The sequence below is a fragment of the Equus asinus genome, chromosome 3, assembly GCF_041296235.1.
Source record: "Equus asinus isolate D_3611 breed Donkey chromosome 3, EquAss-T2T_v2, whole genome shotgun sequence".
Taxonomy (NCBI): domain Eukaryota; kingdom Metazoa; phylum Chordata; class Mammalia; order Perissodactyla; family Equidae; genus Equus; species Equus asinus.
In genome coordinates, this window is record NC_091792.1 from 97264196 (window position 1) to 97282927 (window position 18732).

The 18732-nt window shown below is 42.4% G+C and overlaps 1 protein-coding gene and 1 long non-coding RNA gene across 5 annotated transcripts in view; one reads left to right on the top strand and one right to left on the bottom strand.

The window, feature by feature from the left end:
• Positions 1 to 12887, bottom strand: part of LOC123283828 (uncharacterized) — a 28311-nt gene extending 15424 nt beyond the window's left edge. The window contains exon 1 of one of the 2 annotated variants that reach the window (XR_011502163.1): positions 6113 to 12887. This is a non-coding gene — a long non-coding RNA (uncharacterized lncRNA). The remainder of the gene's footprint in view (positions 1 to 6112) is intronic. The other variant, XR_011502162.1, reaches the window with a different exon arrangement.
• The window catches only part of RASGEF1B (RasGEF domain family member 1B), a 698380-nt gene that overhangs the window by 374566 nt on the left and 305082 nt on the right, over positions 1 to 18732 (top strand). The gene's annotated exons all lie outside the window — the stretch shown is intronic.

The following is an 18732-nucleotide window of genomic DNA, read 5'->3' on the forward strand; positions in this document are numbered from 1 at the left end:
TGTTGGGGGAGTGTCCTTCATTATTGTGGAATGGGCCAGGTAAGGCCAATACTGTGGGTGGAGTGGGCTTGTGGCTTTTCTCTTCATTGAAAGGAGGCATTTCAATGGATGGAGGGTTTAGGTTGGTGAGCACAAAGTGCTATGGAAATGTGGACTTCCTTGCTTTCAGTGTAGCAGCCATTAGAGATAACTGAATAGAGTGAATATTGATGATTCATAGTGTCAATGTGTTATATCCCTGGCCTAGGAATTGTTTTTTTCTCAGCCTTAAGATCTTCAAATTTTCAAAGGGAAGGATGCATACACCCAAGGTGAAACCAAGTAGTCGCAGTTTACAGGACTTAAATAGGTTGTGGAAAATAGTCTGTTGACTGGAAGAAATGTATTTCCTGTTTTTTTGTATCCCTTACCCTAAGCAAGAATCAAGGAATACATTATAATCATTTTTTACTTCCAATATAATTTACAGTGAGTTAAACGTAGTAGTCTTAATTTTACAGTTTAATGATATAAATTTTTAAAATGTGCAACAGAATCCTGTCAGTAGCATTACTTCCTGACTTTTGGGGTATGGGCATTTTTGTGAATTGGGCCTTCCTGCTAACTACGCCACTGCCAATGCCAGAGCACCCATTATTCTCTCTCAGCAGCTGCTATAATTGTCACTGTCACTTCAGAATAAACAGCACGTTTAGATCCATAGATTGTATAACATAGTCATTGTCTGCAGCAGTAACGTTGCTAATAGGAAGGAAGGTAGTTAAGGGTAAATGTCATGAAATATGTTGCTCTAATCCCCTTCGAGCTGTAATTATCCCAGCTGCATCTGCATGAAAAACAAGTTTCAAGAATATGACCTTCGCAGTCTGTGGTTCATGCATAAGTGCCCAAGTAATACATATTTTGGGATATATTTGAAACAGTAATAATTAGCAGCACCCCCATACACCTGGAAAAAAAAACTATTTTGAGCTACAATAAAATACAGATTTTTGTCACAGCAATTCCAACTGTCAAAATAGTTTAGTGAGGTAGCAGAAATAAAGAAGTGATGACTAATCTTGCAAATTACACATGCAAAAGGGCATTCAAGAATCACACTAAAATATACTTTTGCGTTTTTTATGTGTGTGGGTAAATGCCACAAACTGTACTCCATTTAACTGTATAATTGCTAGCTTGATTTCACTAGGTTTTTTTGAAGTAGTAAAGATATTACCTTGAGCTTTTGGCTGTAAGTTGTGAGTTTCCCTTGTGATTCTAGAGAATTTTCTTCTTAGCTGCTGTATTACTGAGGCTCAAGGGCACAATGGCAATTTTTTTCCTTCCTTTGTTACCCATTTTCCTTTCAGATTTTCCAGAATCTTACATAATCAACACTGGGCTTTGGTTATTTAAACAGAGGCTTGTGTGCTTGTGCATGCTTACACACACATTTCATTCACATAATCTGTTCTGAAAGAGGAGCTTTCGTAGACGCGGTTATCTTGTTTTCTTAGTCTACAGCAAAATGTACTAGATGTGAAAAGAAGCAGGAAAAAATTAAAAGATGAATCAATAAGAAGAATGGAGAAGAGCTCATGTAAATTGGATCTCTTTAGTGGCTTACAACTCTTTTTATAAAAGTGGAGTAGTCAGAATACTTCATTTACCTCAATTAAGAGTGATCACTCTTGCTATTGTTGCTCAGAATGGGACTGACTCGCTCTACAATTGAGCTAATTGCAACCTCTGATTTAGTGGCTTAGCTCTGTGCTTTTCCTTTGTTTTCATAAGTGATCTGTACAGGCCAAATAATCCCTCCCCTTTCTCTCCGTCCATGTTGGTTGTTTTTCTTTATTATTTTAATTCTACACTTTGATGATTGCTGTAATCTCCTGAAGTTGGAGCTCAAGCCAACTACTTAATGAGACAGCTGTGGTGTGGTGAGGGCAGGGCCTCGCTTAGGAAGCCAATGTGGCGGCTGCATTGTGAGGTCCTGAACAGCCCTCAGACACTGCCCTAAGGATTTTACTTCATCCACCTCTTCAGTCCTTACGACCGTTCTACAGGTTGATACCATTCTTTGTCTCATTTTACACAGAGAAAAGTGAGGCACAGAGAGGCTAATAACTTGGGCCAAGTTGTAGTGCTCATGGGTGATGGAGCAGAGACTCCAGTTCCAGAAATTGGAACAGTCCAGAGCCTGTGATCTTAACCCTGCACCATACTGCCTCTCAGAGAGTGGGACTGGAAAATGCAACAATAAAAACCAAAACTGGGCAATAACAGCTGAAAGGAGAGTGTATGGAATCCAGAACCACCTGTCTTTATCCCAAACATTGCAAATGAGTGCTTAGAGCTCATTCTTTGCTGGGGGAGTGAGGAGGAGCTGGAGGGAAGGAGGCAGAGTTGTATTCCACAGTGATACAACTCTATCACCTTATCAGCACCTTCTCGGTGACCACCCTATTTAAAATTGCGACCTGCTCCTGCCCCACGAACCTCCAAGCCACCTATTTTTTCATTTCACATTCTAAGATACTGTGTATTTATTTTGTGTATTGTTTATCTCTTTCTCCTGCCAATAGAATAAATTCCAAGATGGCAGGGATTTTTCTGATCTGTTTTATTCACTGATATGAACTGAGACTTGAACAGAGTAGCTCCTCAAAAAATACATGTTAACGAGCTAGCCCTGATGGCCTAGTGGTTAAAGTTCGGCATGCTCCCCTTCGGTGGCCCAGGTTTGGTTCCTGTGCGCAGAACCATACCACTCATCTGTCAGTAGCCATGCTGTCGCAGTGGTTCACATAGAAGAACTAGAAGGACTTAGAACTAGAATATACAACTATGTACTGGGGCATTGGGGAGAAAAACATAGGGAGAGAGAGAGGAATATTGTCAACAGATCTTAGCTCAGGGCAAATCTTTCTCAGCAAAAAAAAAAAAAAGTTAAGTGAATTACTAGTGCTATCATTACTACCACTATCTTCAGTCATAGGAAGTAATGACCGTAGAGTTTTAGAGCTGGAAGTGACCAGGGGTCATTTCTAGTACAACTCCTCCTTTTGTAAAGGGAGAGACTACTGAGTCGGGTACACTACCCACCCCCATTTTTGTTGCTGACTCTGGGTCTTGCCGGAGCTTTCAGAATTCACAAGTCCGGGTGCACAGGGCCACATCCTGAAGTCACAGAAGCACTCTTAAGTGAGCCGTTTCATTATAGAAGTCTGGAGACTTAGGGGTAGATTTTGTGACATTTCTTGAAGTTTGAAGCTTCCAGGCATTCTTTAGTTCTGCCTTTTCCTCTGGACAAGCTCTGAACCTGTTACCAAATTCTCATGCAAACAGTTTTTGATAGTTTAAGTTTTATGCTTCTACTCAGCTCAAGCAGAGGTAAGTATCAGATTAGGTAAATTTAGCCTGACACCTAAAGCCTGCTTGTATCTATGGAGATTGTAGTTGCTTACACATTTGTTTCTAGGATTAACAAAGAAGATTTAGCTTTCTAGCATTTCACTAATACTGAGACTTTGACCATGAAAACGTCATTGTGTTGAGGAAAGAGCTTATATTTGTCTTTTTTTTGTAGATAGAATCTAGCACTGATTATTTTTGCAGCTATAATTTCTAGCCTATGAATCTCAATAACTTTCCATAATTGTTTTCTTTTTCTTTCTTCTTCTTTCTCTTTTTCATTTCTCCATTTAGCTTTCTCTGCTCCTTCATTCCTTCCTTCCTTCCTTGACCTAATATATCAGGTCACAAAGTCTGAGTTTTAAGCTGCTTCCATCTGCCTATCCTGCTCCCCACAGACGTGCCAAATTTGTTCTCATCTTCTGTAGGCTCCGGCTGAGAGGGTGGTTTGGATTCACCTAGACCCAATTAATTAACTATTTAATATGTGTTGAAGGTCTCCCATGATTGTTTGGAGGATAAAAGACAAATGAACCCCCATCACAAATGAGGTCATAATTTAGCAGGGGAGGAAACAGTGCTGTACTTGGATAAATCATAACAGGGTAAGTTCTATAATAACTGTAGAAACAAAATGTTTTCATAGCAGAGAAGAGGTTGTGAATAACCTTCCCAGGGAGAGCCACTAACTCAGTCTACCCCTCCCATTCTAAACTCTTACCACAGCAAGTCTAAACGTACCTCTGTGTTCCCTGCTTGGTGGCCGGGACTATGTGTGTTCTTGGTCAGGGGCTGGAGATCGTCTTCTCAGAGACTTGCCTGCCCCATGGGAATGAGGGGGATAACTCTCCGATGTTGCTAGAGCTTTAACTATTGTCACAGGAGATCATGCACTCTGTCCTGCCCTGGGACGGAGCCTCGATTTAATGATCTTTAAAACCACAGACTGTGCAGGCTTGTGGAACTGCCTACATATGTTGAAAAAAAGATGGTGCTGCTGGTGTGGAATTGCAAGGATAAGCAGAGAACCCAGTAAATGACTCAGTGGGAGTTTTCCCCAAGGGAAGGTTAAAGAAAAGAGTGCGCTGTTTTTTGGCAAAGGAATCTCACACTTAACATGGTTATTGCAACTCTAGGCACTTGGCTTTTCCCACTGGGGAGATCAAACGTAATAAAAGCAGAGCTGTCCTTCCAAAGCTGAACCTTCATGAGCTCCAGTCTCCAACTGAGATGTCAAAATGGCCAATATCCCTGGCAAGAAGAGCCCTTTAATTAATTAGAGGCTTGAGCTGGCAGCTTGCCACAAAAGCACCTGAACTTGGTTGCCTGTGCACGGAACTGCAGAAGGCCGCTGCCAGTGACTTGCTCCTCCCCCAGAAGCCTGCTGCATGGGTCCACCTGTCTCCACGGGAAAGACAGGTGCAGTGTCCTCCTGGTATGGGATCTGTTTCCATTTGGTGTTCCTTAGAGAGAGGTTCCTGGCAAAGTCTTTCCTCTCAAGCGGTCCTAGAGGTGGGATAAAGATGAAAAGGAAAGTACTGTTTTCCATTTCAGTTTGGAGAGCCACAAAAGTCAGCATCTGGAGCAAGCAGAAGGTATCAAATGAAACGTTGCACTTCTGGCTGCATCAGAGCTTGCCATCTTGCAATACCTCTGGAAATCCCAAGGTTATTCAAGTATGAAGAGGTCTTGAGGCTCTCTAACGTCATCAAGGTGATCTGGCGTTTTGAGTGCCATACCCCTGTTATCTCTTAAGGTGATTTGGGACTCGCTTGTCAAAAGCAGCATAGCCAGGTGTCTCAGAGAAAGCATCCTGCAGGTTTGCAAATGTTTTGCATGCCTTCATTGTGCTTCCGTGCAGCACCTTCTGCTCATGTTGCTATAAGGGATGTCTTTTGGAAGACTTGTTTCAGTTTACTTAGAAAGGATAGAGACGTGCTGGAAATCAGAGCTGTGCTCACCTTCCCCTGCAGAGATGTGCTGAAGTAGAAGTCATAGGACTGTAATGAGGACGCTGACTGTGTGGCTTCCAGTCCTGATCCACCCAGGGCGTCTGGCTTCCTTCCTTTGGTTTTGGCCCTGGGCCATTCTTAATCTTGGTGGGGGATATGCTTTCTATGACTGTTTCTTCAATGCTCCTCTTAGCTCTCTGAAGTATTTCTAAAAATCTTTTAAGCTTCTGAAGAACCTGATAAAGTACTTTTACACATGAAAAGGAGTTATTATGGATTTACTGGTAAACATAGGCTATGTAATATGTAGAATATTTATAGCATTGATTGATATAATTTCCAGGGTTTTTTGGGCGTTTTTTTTTTTTGAGGAAGATTAACCCTAAGCTAACATCTGCTGCCAATCCTCCTCTTTATGCTGAAGAAGACTGGCCCTGAGCTAACACCCATGCCCATCTTCCTCTACTTTATATGTGGGATGCCTGCCACAGCATGGCTTGACAAGCGGTGCCATGTCCACACCTGGGATCCGAACCAGCGAACCCCGGGCCAGCGAAGGGGAATGTGTGAACTAACTGCCATGCCACTGGGCCAGCCCCTAATTTCCAGTTTCTATGTAACTACTAAATGACTCTGGAGCCAATCTGCCCAAATAAAATGCTACCTCCAGCACTCATTAGCTCTGTGATGCACACCAAGTTACTAACCTCTCTGTGCCTCCATTTCTTCATTTTTAAAATGGAGATAATAATAGTACTCACCTCATGGAGTTACTGTCCAGGGATGCCATCAAATTCCAAGCCCTGGATCTCATGGGTCTCGGTATCAGTCTTGGATGTAGCTTCTCTTGACCTAGAGACACATCTCCCCACCCAGCCCCAACCATGGCAAATTATCTACCGCAGACACATGGAACAGACACTGGTGGACAGAGACGAAATAACCACATTGACTCCTCCCATCAGAAAGGGGAAATTTAGACTCTCACGGCAGCTGCTGGTTGTGCAACCCTGACATCCGTGCAGGCCACTTAGTCTTGGGTTGGCCTCACTTCTGTTTCCAGGAGATAATTTCCCAGGTGTCTGGCTCTGCCTGTGAGAGTGTTTTTTTTTACTGTCATCCTCCTTGTCACGTGTGAAGATGGCATTCAGAATATACCCTCCTTGGGTGAGGAGCTGCTTTCTTAGCCTAGTACCTGCTCATTGAACAGTCACAGTCAGTCCCTGTTAGTCCCAGGCTCTGGAACTCGCTCAAAACCTTAGTTTGCTTTTTCTTATTTGCACAGTTCCATGTGCTAATAGACATGCCCATGATTGTTTTATTTTTAAAAAATTTAGATCCTCCTGCTTTTTTCCTTTTATTGAAGTATGACTTTAATATAGAAAATGCATGTGTTTTAAGTATACCAGCGCAAGACATTTTGTATCTTCCCACGTGCTCACAATCCATACTGAGATATAGACCTTTTCCAGCACCCTAATCGGCTCCTTCATGCCCTCTAACCACTTTTCAGACCTCTATCACCATAGATTAGTTTGCCTGTTTTTGCACTTTATAGAAATGGGATCATACAGTATTTACTCTTTTGTTTCTGGCTTCTTTCGTCCAGCGTTTTGTCTGTGAGGATCATCTGTGGTATTAGCAGTGGTTCTTTTTCTTTCCAATACTGTTTAGGATTCCATTACAAGAACCTACCACAATTTATTAATCCATTCCACTGTTGGTGCACTTTTGAGTTGCTTCCAGTTTTAGTCCATCATGAATAACACTACTATGATTCTTTGTGTACTCGTGTTGTTGGTGGCCACAAGCACTGTTGGCATAATACAGAAGAAGAATTTCTGGGTCTTAGGGCATACGTGTCTGTCTTTAGCTTTAGTAGTGACTTCTAATCTTTTCCAAAGTGGTGTATCACTTGTTTTCATAGTCTCTAAGGGATAAATTACTCTAAAGCTCTGTGAGTTTGTAAGCTCTGCACCACTTATCATAGATTTTGCCTCATTTTCCAATGTTCTTCACAAAACTGGATGAGGAATCTTTTTGACCAGAGCCTCTTGTTGGCATAAACTGCTTCAAATCCATATGTGCTCCCCTCTATTCAGGGAAAGGGAAGACAGAGTCTGCTTAGGGTTCCATGAGGGGCGTTGGCTCCCTGGTCCTCTCTCTTGGGCTTTCGATTGAGCTGCACCTCCTCAAGGGCCATCATCTACCTCTTGGACTGGTGTGTCTTCCCTCAGCCCTGAAGGACCGCCAGCTCTCTGTGCTTACTCTCGATGTTATCACTGACAGCCTGGGAGTCACTCTCCTCACTGAACAGTGATTCTAGAACTTCGATAAGAATGCTGTTTACAGATCAGCTGTCCCTTTGTTCAGATACCCCTTTGGGGAGGAAGGATACTGGTTCTCTTGTCCTTGGAGCTTGTTTCCTGATGGGCTTTAGAGGAGCCAGCAGTACTGAGTTTGTGCCCGGGCAGGGCAACTAGAACCTTGCCTCATCCTTCTCATCTTTTCAGTATTTCCTTCCTCCAGGCAATACTGACTCTAGTGACTATCGGAGCACCCCATCCACCCTCCAGTTTATTCTCATTAAGTACTGGATTGATTGCATTTAGCTCTAAGGTCGAAGAGTCTGAGAAATCCTGGCTAAGATTCTGGCCTTCTGGCCTTTGCCAGAAGGTGTGGGAGTCCTTGGGATGGAACTGGGTGAGGGGAAGGAGCCGACTGTGCTGGTCTCCCCAGTGACGTCTGCTGGAGTTTAGTCTCCAGCAGGCTTTGAAAAAGACGTAACTTCAGTTTATGACTGAGTTGATCTGACTTAAAGGCAGAAGGGGTGGACAGATGTGTCCAAGGAAATTCTAGTGCGTCACCTGTAGTTCCCCCGAAGCAGCCTGGTTGAGAGGAAAATCAGAACCTAGAATCTTCATGCTATTAAGCTGGACTGCATTTATTCCTTTCACTGATTATCCTTTTATTTCAGTTGAATTCTTTCTACGGAATTTTTAAAACAATCAGCTGTAAAATTCTTTGCTTTACCCAAAGTCTTCTACCTGAATGTCCCAGGTCTCACCAGGCTATGAATACAAACACCCACATTGAATACTGTATGTTGCTGGCTCCTAGCACCCGCCTATTGACATAGGCAACTGAATTCTTGGCCAGGTTTCTCTTACTATGTGTTTCTGAAAGTTCCTAAGAATTTTTCACAGGGACTTCTCAGATTTCCTCGTGTAAGTCTGCTCACTAGGCTTGTCACTGCCTTGGCTGTCAGCTTTCCATGAGAACACTGCTTACCTATCAGCCTGGCGGGTGGGTGGGCACCACCGCTGCATACCTCTGCTCCATAACCCTGCAGGTTGCTGCTCTGTTTCAGTGACGAAATGAGAGAGGCCCCCTCCCCTAGCTGCGAAGGGCTTGGACTCTTGGCCTCAAAGCAGCACTGCTTGTTCTCAGAGTTTCACAGTCTTTCCTGAACATGACGCATTCTTTGGTCTTAGTACCCTCTCCACTAGGCTTAAGAACCGTTTCTAAACTGGAGAGGAAAGGCGTATGCCACAGCATTCCCTCCATTATGCTAATTTACCCCTCCTTGTCTATAGCTTCCCTTTCTCCTGAACCCTCTTGCACCAAAATTTCTGCCCTTTCTTTCATCCAGAAACAACTCCCACATATCTTAGTCCATAAACATATGTGTTCAGAAGGTCACCAGCCCAGTTCCATAAACAGGGAAACTGAGAATTCTAATTTACATGGCTAGGATGCTCTGATAATTTACTTCTCCAAGCTGGTGAGTAGCCCAAAGTCTATGCTAACGAGACTTCTAGTTCTAGAAAAGCATGAGGGTTAATTAAGCAAAATGTTGGTGTTTTCGTTCCCCAGACACCAGTCAGTTGCTAGAGGAAATCCATGTTTATGTTTCTAATCCTCTTTATCTCTGTAATGTACATTTCAACAATGTCTGAATTTAAAGGACTGAGAGAGCCGAGTATCTATAGATTCTTATCTTGACCTCCATTTGTGAAAAAGGAAGCTAGATCACTTGCTGAACAACTTGGTCAACATCCTTAGAACCAAGCTTGCTACCTCAGCATTTTAAAAGTTGCCTTTTGTCTGCAAATGAACTCTTTTTAGTGGGATCAGCGAGTATCATGTAAAGCCGTGACCTAGTCAGGAAAACCTGCCAGTTTGGCTTTAAGTTAATGTCATTTTGTTGCCCTTTCTAACTGTGAAGCAGAAAAAAAAGATTTTAGATGAAGGAATAGGCGTAGCTCTAGGAATGAAGGAAAGCTGAAATTAGATTGATTCGATGAAAATTAGCTACGTATGCTCTTGGAAAATAATATTGATTATTCAAGGGAGATTACGTTGGAGTTAGCACAATATGGTGAAAAGACCTGGATCTTAGATCTGGTTTTATCATGAATTTGTGTGGTTTGGGGGTAGTATATTAATTTCAGCGTGTATTTCCTCATTTGATAAATGGCTATAATAGCATTTAGGCCCAATATGCGAAGTGTCTGTGTACCTGCTGGAATGAAATGAACGTGGTTCCCTTGTGTGAGGGTGGAGAAGAGGAGAAAAAGGAGGGGTGTGGAAAGAAGCCAGTTTTTGCTTTCTGTAAGGCCTATGGGAGAGCAGAAGGGAAGGATTTAAAAAATTGTGCAGTTTTTGTGAAGGAAAGAAGAAAGCAGAAAGATCCAATTAACAGGAAATTTTTGTGGTGTTTCATGCCTTACTAATGAAAGAAGCTGGGCAGTGCCCTTCTTTATGAATCAAACTGTGATGAACCTCATGTACTATTGTCTCCACAAGAGCAGGAACCACAGTGTTGTCATTTCTGTCATCTCAACACATCCAGGCCAGGTACTGGAACGGAACAGGTTTTCAGTAAATGCCTGTTGAATGATGAATGCATGAGTGAATGTATCCAGTGTATGACTTAGCCAGGCGAGGATGCAAAGCAGTCTCTGGATGAATGCCTGTTGCAAGAATGAAGGAGTGAATGCACAACTCGTTTCTGATGATTGTGCAATTAGGTTAATTTGAAGACTATGATGTATATAAATAAGTGGGTTCAAAACAGTTCAAGAGCAAAAGACCAGTGAAACAGCAGGTAGACCGTTTTTAACCCTTGCTGCTGCTACTGCTACTGCTGCTGCTGGCGCTGGTTAGGAATTTGTTCATATGCTAGAGGAAGGGGCCATGTAAACACAGTTTGAGGGGTTCCAAGCAACAAAGGAATCTCTTTTGTACTTTCAGCCTGAAGATTTGTCTTCCAAAAACTAGGGCGATTTGTGAAACCCATATTGCCACAGTGATAGTGTTATGCAAAATGTGCATTGGAAAAGAGCAGCAGTCCCTGTAAAATTGGGTGAATTTGTAGATATGCTCAGAGCTGTGTTAAGAAAGTATTGAAAAGTCTGATCTTGAGGCATTTGCCAAAAATTTAGACTTGAAAGTACTATAAACCCACTAGGGCCTCCTTCGTACACTGTCGATGCTGTGTTTACATTTGTTACGTGAATTGAGTGAGTCAAAGGATGTTGGATTAGAACTTCTAGAATCTTCTGTTTCTCTATTTAGCTTACCAAAACACTAACTCCTAGAAAGACTGGACAAATAGTGGATTGAGTAGGTGGAAGATTGTGATATTTAAACAGCTTCATTCACAGATATGTTTAGGACTTGGCTTGGCAGAATGAGGTTATCTGTAGGACTGTATTTTTCATTTAAGAACAAAGGAGAATTTTATTTGGCATAGGGAACAGTCAAAGATAAGCAGAATATAGATATGACTCAGGAAATTATTTGAGTAAGAATATGCGGTCATGAGATGTGTTTTAAGGGTAGAGAATGAGAAGAGTTGAATTTCTTGGGTCACCTCTGGGGAGGGATATTCTTATGCAAGTTGAAGAGAGTTTGCCACTATAGGGTAGAGACAAATACCAAAAGCCTGACTAGCTTTAGGGGCTTAGAATAAAAGAGAAAGAAGAACACCAACACTGGTAATGCCAAACCATGTGAATTAGCTGAGGTCTTTTACAACTCTGAGTCCTTAGATATGCTGTTCCTTCTACTTTTCCCTCCCACTCTACCAGGAAATCTCCTCTTTAGGACCCTGTTCACCTGCTGCCTCTGTGTCAGAGCCTTCCACGACTCTCCAAGCTGCTTTCTGTTCTTTGTTCCCCAGCACATTGGACATTTGTTTTGTTTTTACAGCACTTATTCACATATACTTATTGAGCACCTATTGTGTGTCAAGCACTGTGATGAACAAGAATAAATTGTTGTCTGTAAGGACCTCACAGTCCAGTAAAGGAAATAACGTTTGCAGGAGAGTAACTAGAAGAAAGGTATAGAAGATGTGCTATGGAAGGCAGTATGTATTTGAACTCCCAACCTGAAAAGCATATTCATTTAGGACAGAAACTGTAAGGCTAGCTGCCCACCAAAGCTATTCATGCCTTCTTCTGTAGTAATAGGCTTGGACAGGCACATGGCTATCTAGATAGGAATTAAACTTCCCAGCCTCTCTCGCAGTTAATTGTGGTCCATGAAACTTCTCTCTAATGGAAAGTAGGTAGAAATGATGTTTGCTGCTTCTGCTTGGGGCCAGATACAGACCCCGGCCTTCTCCACAGTCTCTCTACACCCTTCCTGCTCGCTGGTCTCGGCACCTCTGGGAGCCACGTGTGGAAGGTGGCAGGGCTGCCAGCCAACCTGAAATACTCACCTCAGACTGTTACATGAGAGAATTAGGAGTTTCTGTTCCTAAATGATGCACAATTTCTGCCTGATCTTGGCCTATCTTGACTGTTTCCATTGAGATGCATGCCTCCAACAATGCAGTAGCAACATTTTTTTGTCACAAAAGAAAAGTTAGTTCCAGGGTAAGTTAACTTCCGCAAAGTTTGGAAGCGTTACCGAGGAGAGGTCTGTCTCCTCTGGCTACCCAGGGACACCAATGGAGCACGGGACAGCGAGGCAAACAGTTACATTAACGAAAGCTGGGCCAAACGTAGTCCTCCAGTATTGACCTTTGCCTGCACTATACATCCTGTACCTGAATGGTCAGCCACCTTTTCGCAGGAGCCAGAATATCAGGCGGTGACAGAAGCTGCATGCCCTGAAAGTTATACCAAAGATCAAAGATGAACCTAATGTTCTTGAGTCCATTTAGCAGCTGTGAGATCTGCCATTTAGCAGATTTTTGGAGTAAATCTGGTAGAGGCATCCAGAAAATGCTGAGTATTGCTGAAATTCAGACTCGCTCAGGGATGGCCTCCAAAAGGTATTAAATACAGAGATGAGAGGGTCTTGTCTAATGAATTATTTGTCTACTATTTATTTGTATAAGGAGTCAACACATATACTGTTGCTGTGCCGTATTACTAAACTGGCTGACTTTTTTTATTTGAGGAAGATTAGCCCTGAGCTAACTACTGCCAATCCTCCTCTTTTTGCTGAGAAAGACTGGCCCTGAGCTAACATCCATGTCCATCTTCTTTTACTTTATATGCGGGATGCCTACCACCTCATGGCTGTTGCCAAGCAGTGCCATGTCGACACCCAGGATCCGAACCGGCGAACCCCAGGCTGCCGAAAAGCAGAATGTGCGAATTTAACTGCTGCGTCACCGGGCCGGACCTAAACTGGCTGACTTTTAAAAGCCATTCAAGACCCTGAGCATGGCTACAGGGATTCTGGTAACCTTAACTTTGACGAAACCTATTCCTACACACCAGCCATTGGAACACATGTGCTTGGGCCAGATACACCCAAAATTCCAAAGAGGAGAATGCATCTGCTCTTAATCTAGAAGGGCTGATAGACTGCGATTATGGATTTCATCATGGACCTGGCCCCGTCCCATGGCCAGAATGAGGGTTGATACCTTTACCAAGGTGGTAGAAGACAGAGCACATAACAATTGCGTGTACTCTTTTCATTAGGGAAATTCCTGTCTCCACAATTAATGTAAAACCTGACCTCTGATTCCAGCTATCAATTTGTATCATGAATCTAGAAGGCACAGTTCAAAATCCTACTTGTCCAGCACCATTGCTCTCTGCTTCCCATCCTCACCCCAATGGTCCCATGGAATATACTGTGGCCCCTCCAACACAGAACCTGACATGCCATGTATCTCAACACTGGTCAATCTATATATAATGATTTACAACATCCCTCCATGCAGAAAACTCTGCAGCTTCTCTCCCTATTTTTTTTTTAACTGCACCTCCAAATACTATCCCAATCCCAACACCCGGTGATACTTGGAAAGGCTACCAGTTACTTAAGAAGATCCACAAGACACTTCTTTCCATGTCAAGAAGCAATTCAGGGGTAATTCTGACAGGCTCTGGGCATGAGGACAAGGGTGTGAATGGAAAAAATCTTATTTTCCCAATAAAAATACAGAACCTGTCCTAGATGAAACTGGAGGACCACTGTATGGAACTATTTAAAATCAATAAAAATAATGGCGTTCCATTTCCACTGTCTATACCTGTGGACCCACCTTGGCTTTCACTGCTCCCTGTCACATCTTCCCCTCAGAAACTCTGCTCCTACCCTCCATTCTCAATCTAGCCCTCAGATCCTAAGGAAGAGAAACAAGGTAAGTGGGGATGGACTTCACCACCACAGAGAGCTACAGAACCTTCCAACCCCTGATTCCAGGCATTGATATGGGCCTCGCCCGCCACTTACCTCAACAATTCCTCATCCGTGCCAGTGTGTGCAAATCCAGGGTGGCCTCGAGACCCACTGCCCAGGGAAGCGTTGTGGAAGAAGGGCATGTACCAAACTTCACTTCATCTAACCTTTTAAAATGGGACCAACTAAGAATAAAAGCTGCAGAGGCTAGCTGGTACTGTCCAGGACTTCCTGGGACCCTCTTTGATTCTGACTACTTGCCCCCACTGTCTCCAAAATCTGCCTCATACCTGATTTCAACAACCACTTGTACCCCTTTCCAGATTTGTCATGCTTTCTACCTATCCCACCAGGATTTTGTACTTCTACTGTCCTTTAAGTCTTCTGGCTTAGCTAACCTACCCGACTTGTCTTAGTCCATTCAGGCTGCTATAGAAAAAATATCATAGACTGGGTGGCTTGAACAACAAACATTTACTTCTCACACTTCTGGAGGCTGGGAAGTCCAAGATCGAAGTGCTGGCAGATTTGCTGTTGGGTGAGGGCCTGCTTCCTGGTTCATAGATGGCAATCTTCTTGCTGTGTCCTTGCATGGTAGAAAGAGGACCAGAGAGTTCTCTGAGGTCCCTTTAATAAGAGTAGTAATCCCATTCATTATAGCTCCACCCTCATGACCCAGTTACCTCCCAAACACCCCACCTCCTAAAACCATCACATTGGGGTTTAGGGTTTCATCATGTGAGTTTTGGGGGGACACAAACGTTTAGTCCATTGCACCACTGCCCACCTGTACCTGCACATGCATGCACAGGTATGCACACACATGCACATGTATTCACATGCATACACACAGAGTTTCAGGCCAATAGAAGTACAATGCAAGTTGAGACAGGAGTAGTAGTCAGGGGTCAGAGGATGAATGCCCCCCTAAGTAGTTTAAATTTCATCCTGCAGACTGTGAGAATTCACTGAAGAATTTTAAGCAACAAAATGATCTGATGTGCATTTTAGAAAGATCTCGCTTTCTAAATGCAATGTGGAAGATGATTTAGGGTTCATTAGCACTAGAAGCCGATGCTCCTGGGTTGGTCCAAGCCTCTCCTTATTATCTGACTCTTAGCTCTTTAATTCACAGGACACTTTTTGTCTACTTTTGCATTCTGCCTGCCATATACTGGTTGCTTGATCAACATTTTTAAAACTAAGCCAAGAAAGCAAGCTGGATCTGCACAATGGATATAAGTAAGATGACTGGAACGCTTAGAGAAGGAGGCAGCAAAAGGGGGCCAAGAAAGTCAGGGGGATAATAGGAAGAGGGCTTTTACATGGGACAAGGAGACATAGGAGTGGATAAAGCAAGAAGTTGCTGAGGAAAAATAAATGCAAGTTAGAAGAGGCACATCTGACACAAAAGAGTCTAGTGAGGGAGACTAACAGTGCAGAGTATGTGGCTGGAGAGGAGAAATGGAGTAACTTTACTTTCAGCAATCAAGCTGGATACAAAGGAGACAGCCATTGTTCCTGAAGGACAAGAGAGCTAGACTGAGGTGAAATTTCTCTTGCACGGAATCTGAGTTGGAAGATGTAGTTCATGAAAAATAAGAGATTTGCAAATGCGTGTTTTCCTCAGAAGATATGTACAATGGAAAAATTACTTGAGGGCATACAGTTTTCTGCATTGTAAGAATGACAGTTGGGGGAAGTATTTAATTGACATCTTGAGAAAAAATGGTGGAGCCCAAAGCAACAAATGTCTACTATATAAAGCCAGCTACTTAGAATAAATTGGCCAGAAAATGGCACCGAAGCACAACTTTCAAATAGAGTTTGTAATATGTTCATAAAATGAGGAAGCTGACTAATAGAATCAATAATCTTTAATACCATAACAAATAACAATGGATATGAAATGTAAAGTGAATAAAATTCTTTTGAAACTCCAGCTACAACAATAATTGAATTTTTTCTTTTCCTTAAAAGCTGGGGAAAGATGACAGGTAAAAATGTGAAGATATTAGAATTCTTGTTAGAACAATGAAGAGAAGGAGTAATCAGCTTATAAAATAAAAGTGGACAAAGTGAGGAGAGGAAAAGATGTGGAGCTAGAAACTTTCATCGTGGACAGTCTCATGGGGAAGAAAAGTGATTAAAAATGGGAAAAGGACAAACAAAGCTAAGACACCAAAAAATGAAGAAACAAAGTATTAAACAGCAGACATGGTAGCTCAGGAAATGAATAGCACAGTCAAGTTTGAATAGTGTAAGCATACCAGGGCTTATAGATTCACTGTTGTGCTATACAAAGCTTTTTGAGGACTATATAGGAGAACCTTTGGCAAATAGAATGAAGGAGAAATAAAAAATGAATGTCAAAGACTAAGAAAGATATTAGAAAGTGGAGGCCACCACCATTACTGAAAATTTATTACAGTAGCTTTTCCCTCAGGACTGTCTTCTGTGGTTGGCTCGATTAACAAAGGGCGTATCACCAAGTGTTGTAATATAGCATATGTGGTGGGAAAAATACGAATTGGAGGATAATCCCAGAACATTACAAAGGAAAAGGTAAATCGAATGTATGTTTTATTTGAATTAATGATTAGCTTTTGTTTGATCCAGCAAACTATCATTATTTTTCTTTTAGACCAGGCAAAAGTTTCCGGTGCTAATAGGATGTACCGAAGAATCTTTAAGTTACCCTCGACCCGTGTGGCCAGCCCATGTGACCATTTCTAAAGTCATTGATTAGAAAGAGTAGGAAATAAAAACATAAGGGCATGCTAGCCAATACACGGCTTTCTTCTGTGCAGAATCTGTTGGTACTCTCTGAATTAGTAGAGTTCACCCAGAGAAGCGGAACAAGTCGGAGACATATGTCAAGAAATTTATTTCAAGGAATTGGTTGCACAGTTGTGGGGCTGGCTAGGCAAGTCCAAAATCCACGGGGCAAGCTATCAGGGGAAGGCTAGAACTCTCAGGCAGGGGCTGAATCTGCTGCCCACGGTGGGACTCTGCTCTGAGGCCTTTCAACTGATTGATGCAAGCCCATCAAGATTATCTAGGATAATCTTACTTAAAGTCAACTGATTATGGACTGTAATCATATCTGCAAAATGTCTTCACAACAATAGCTAGATTAGTGTTTGACTGAATGACTGGCATTGTAGTCTCACCAAGTTAACACATCAAGGGACTATCAACTCTCTTAAGAAAATTTGGTAAAAATAAGGTGTAAATGGAAAGGGATACAATTATAGGAGCTCAGCCAGGGAGCATGCTGGTCACTTATTCTGACAATAAAATAAAAGGAGAATACATTTAAAATATATGACTGGAATATGAGAAATGCTGGATGAAGCAAAGTCATTCATTCACTCACTTAATCATTCGCTTACTCATGTACTTGTTCATTCATCAAACATTTGTTTCTAGCTAATATATGAGACGCTGAGATTATAACAATAAGGAACAGCCTCTTTCAATAAGTAGCTCCCAGCCTGTGAAAGAGATAGAGAAGTAAAAAGACATTTACAAAATGTATGTTCCAGAATACAGTATTATGGAAGTGTGCATGTGCCACAGAATAGCAAGGAGAAGCAATGAGGGGGCGTAGATAAATCAAAATGAACTTGTACTGAAGGTGTGGAAATGGGTGATAGGTCAGTGGGAATTCTGGGCATGCATGAGAGGAGGATGAATAAAGAAAATGGGAATAAAAATAGAGGAAGTAAAAAAGTTAGCAAGCATGGGAGGGCAACATTTCTTATGCTAATTTTCCTTTTACATATTCATAATGCGTGGCTCCCTCCAAGAATATGTGTGATCCCACCAACAGTAAGGAAGATCCTTTTACAGCCTATGGAAAAGTAGCACAATCTCAGAGGGCAGCTGTGTATCTGCTAGGCTAGAGGGAAAAGAACATGCCGTATAGAATTTTTTCACGCTTCAAGGTTACTGAATATCAACTTGGAGAAACCAGAAGATAAGAATGAGGGTTGAGTGTATGGGTAACTAAAATACCAGACGCCTGAGTCGGCTCAGATGGCTCCACTGGAAAGACATAATTTTTATAACGAATATATCTGTCCCCCAAGGCACCCAGGTTATGTTTCCTCCTTTTTCCACCTGCCTTCCAAAATAGATCTGCACTGTATTCACTTGGCCTCTTGGTTGCAAGTAACAAAAATCAATTCAAACAGGCCGAATAAAAATGATTATTTGTAAGAACGCAGGAATAGATCATAGAAGCAAGAGTGGGGAAGGTAGCCAGATCTCATAAAGGGGCTGGGCCTGGGACTGTGGTCCTGTCTCTCCTTCTCTCCTTTCTGCTCATTAGCTTCATTTTCCCTGGGGACTAGAGGTCTTTGGTCTCGAATCCACATTGGTGGAATGTTTGCTACACTGTGGAATATTTGCTCCAGAATTAACAACTACAGCTGCGGCCACACACAGAGAGACTTTCCAGGTCCCAAACCTAATGGCTTGATTTGGATCAGGTGTCTGCCCCATTCAGTCAGGTATGGCCCAGCACCGGGCGTGGAGAGACTCTAAAGTCTGTAGTGGGAGACGTGGGTCATGGGCTAGTTAGATCTCTGAGGAAGCCCACAGAAACAGAAAGGAGCTGTGGAGAACATGATATACTTTAGTCCCACCTATGAAGTTCTTGCTGCCTATCTTTATTCTTTTTTATTCTGACCTATGGGTGGGTCTTATTTTCGTAGTCCTA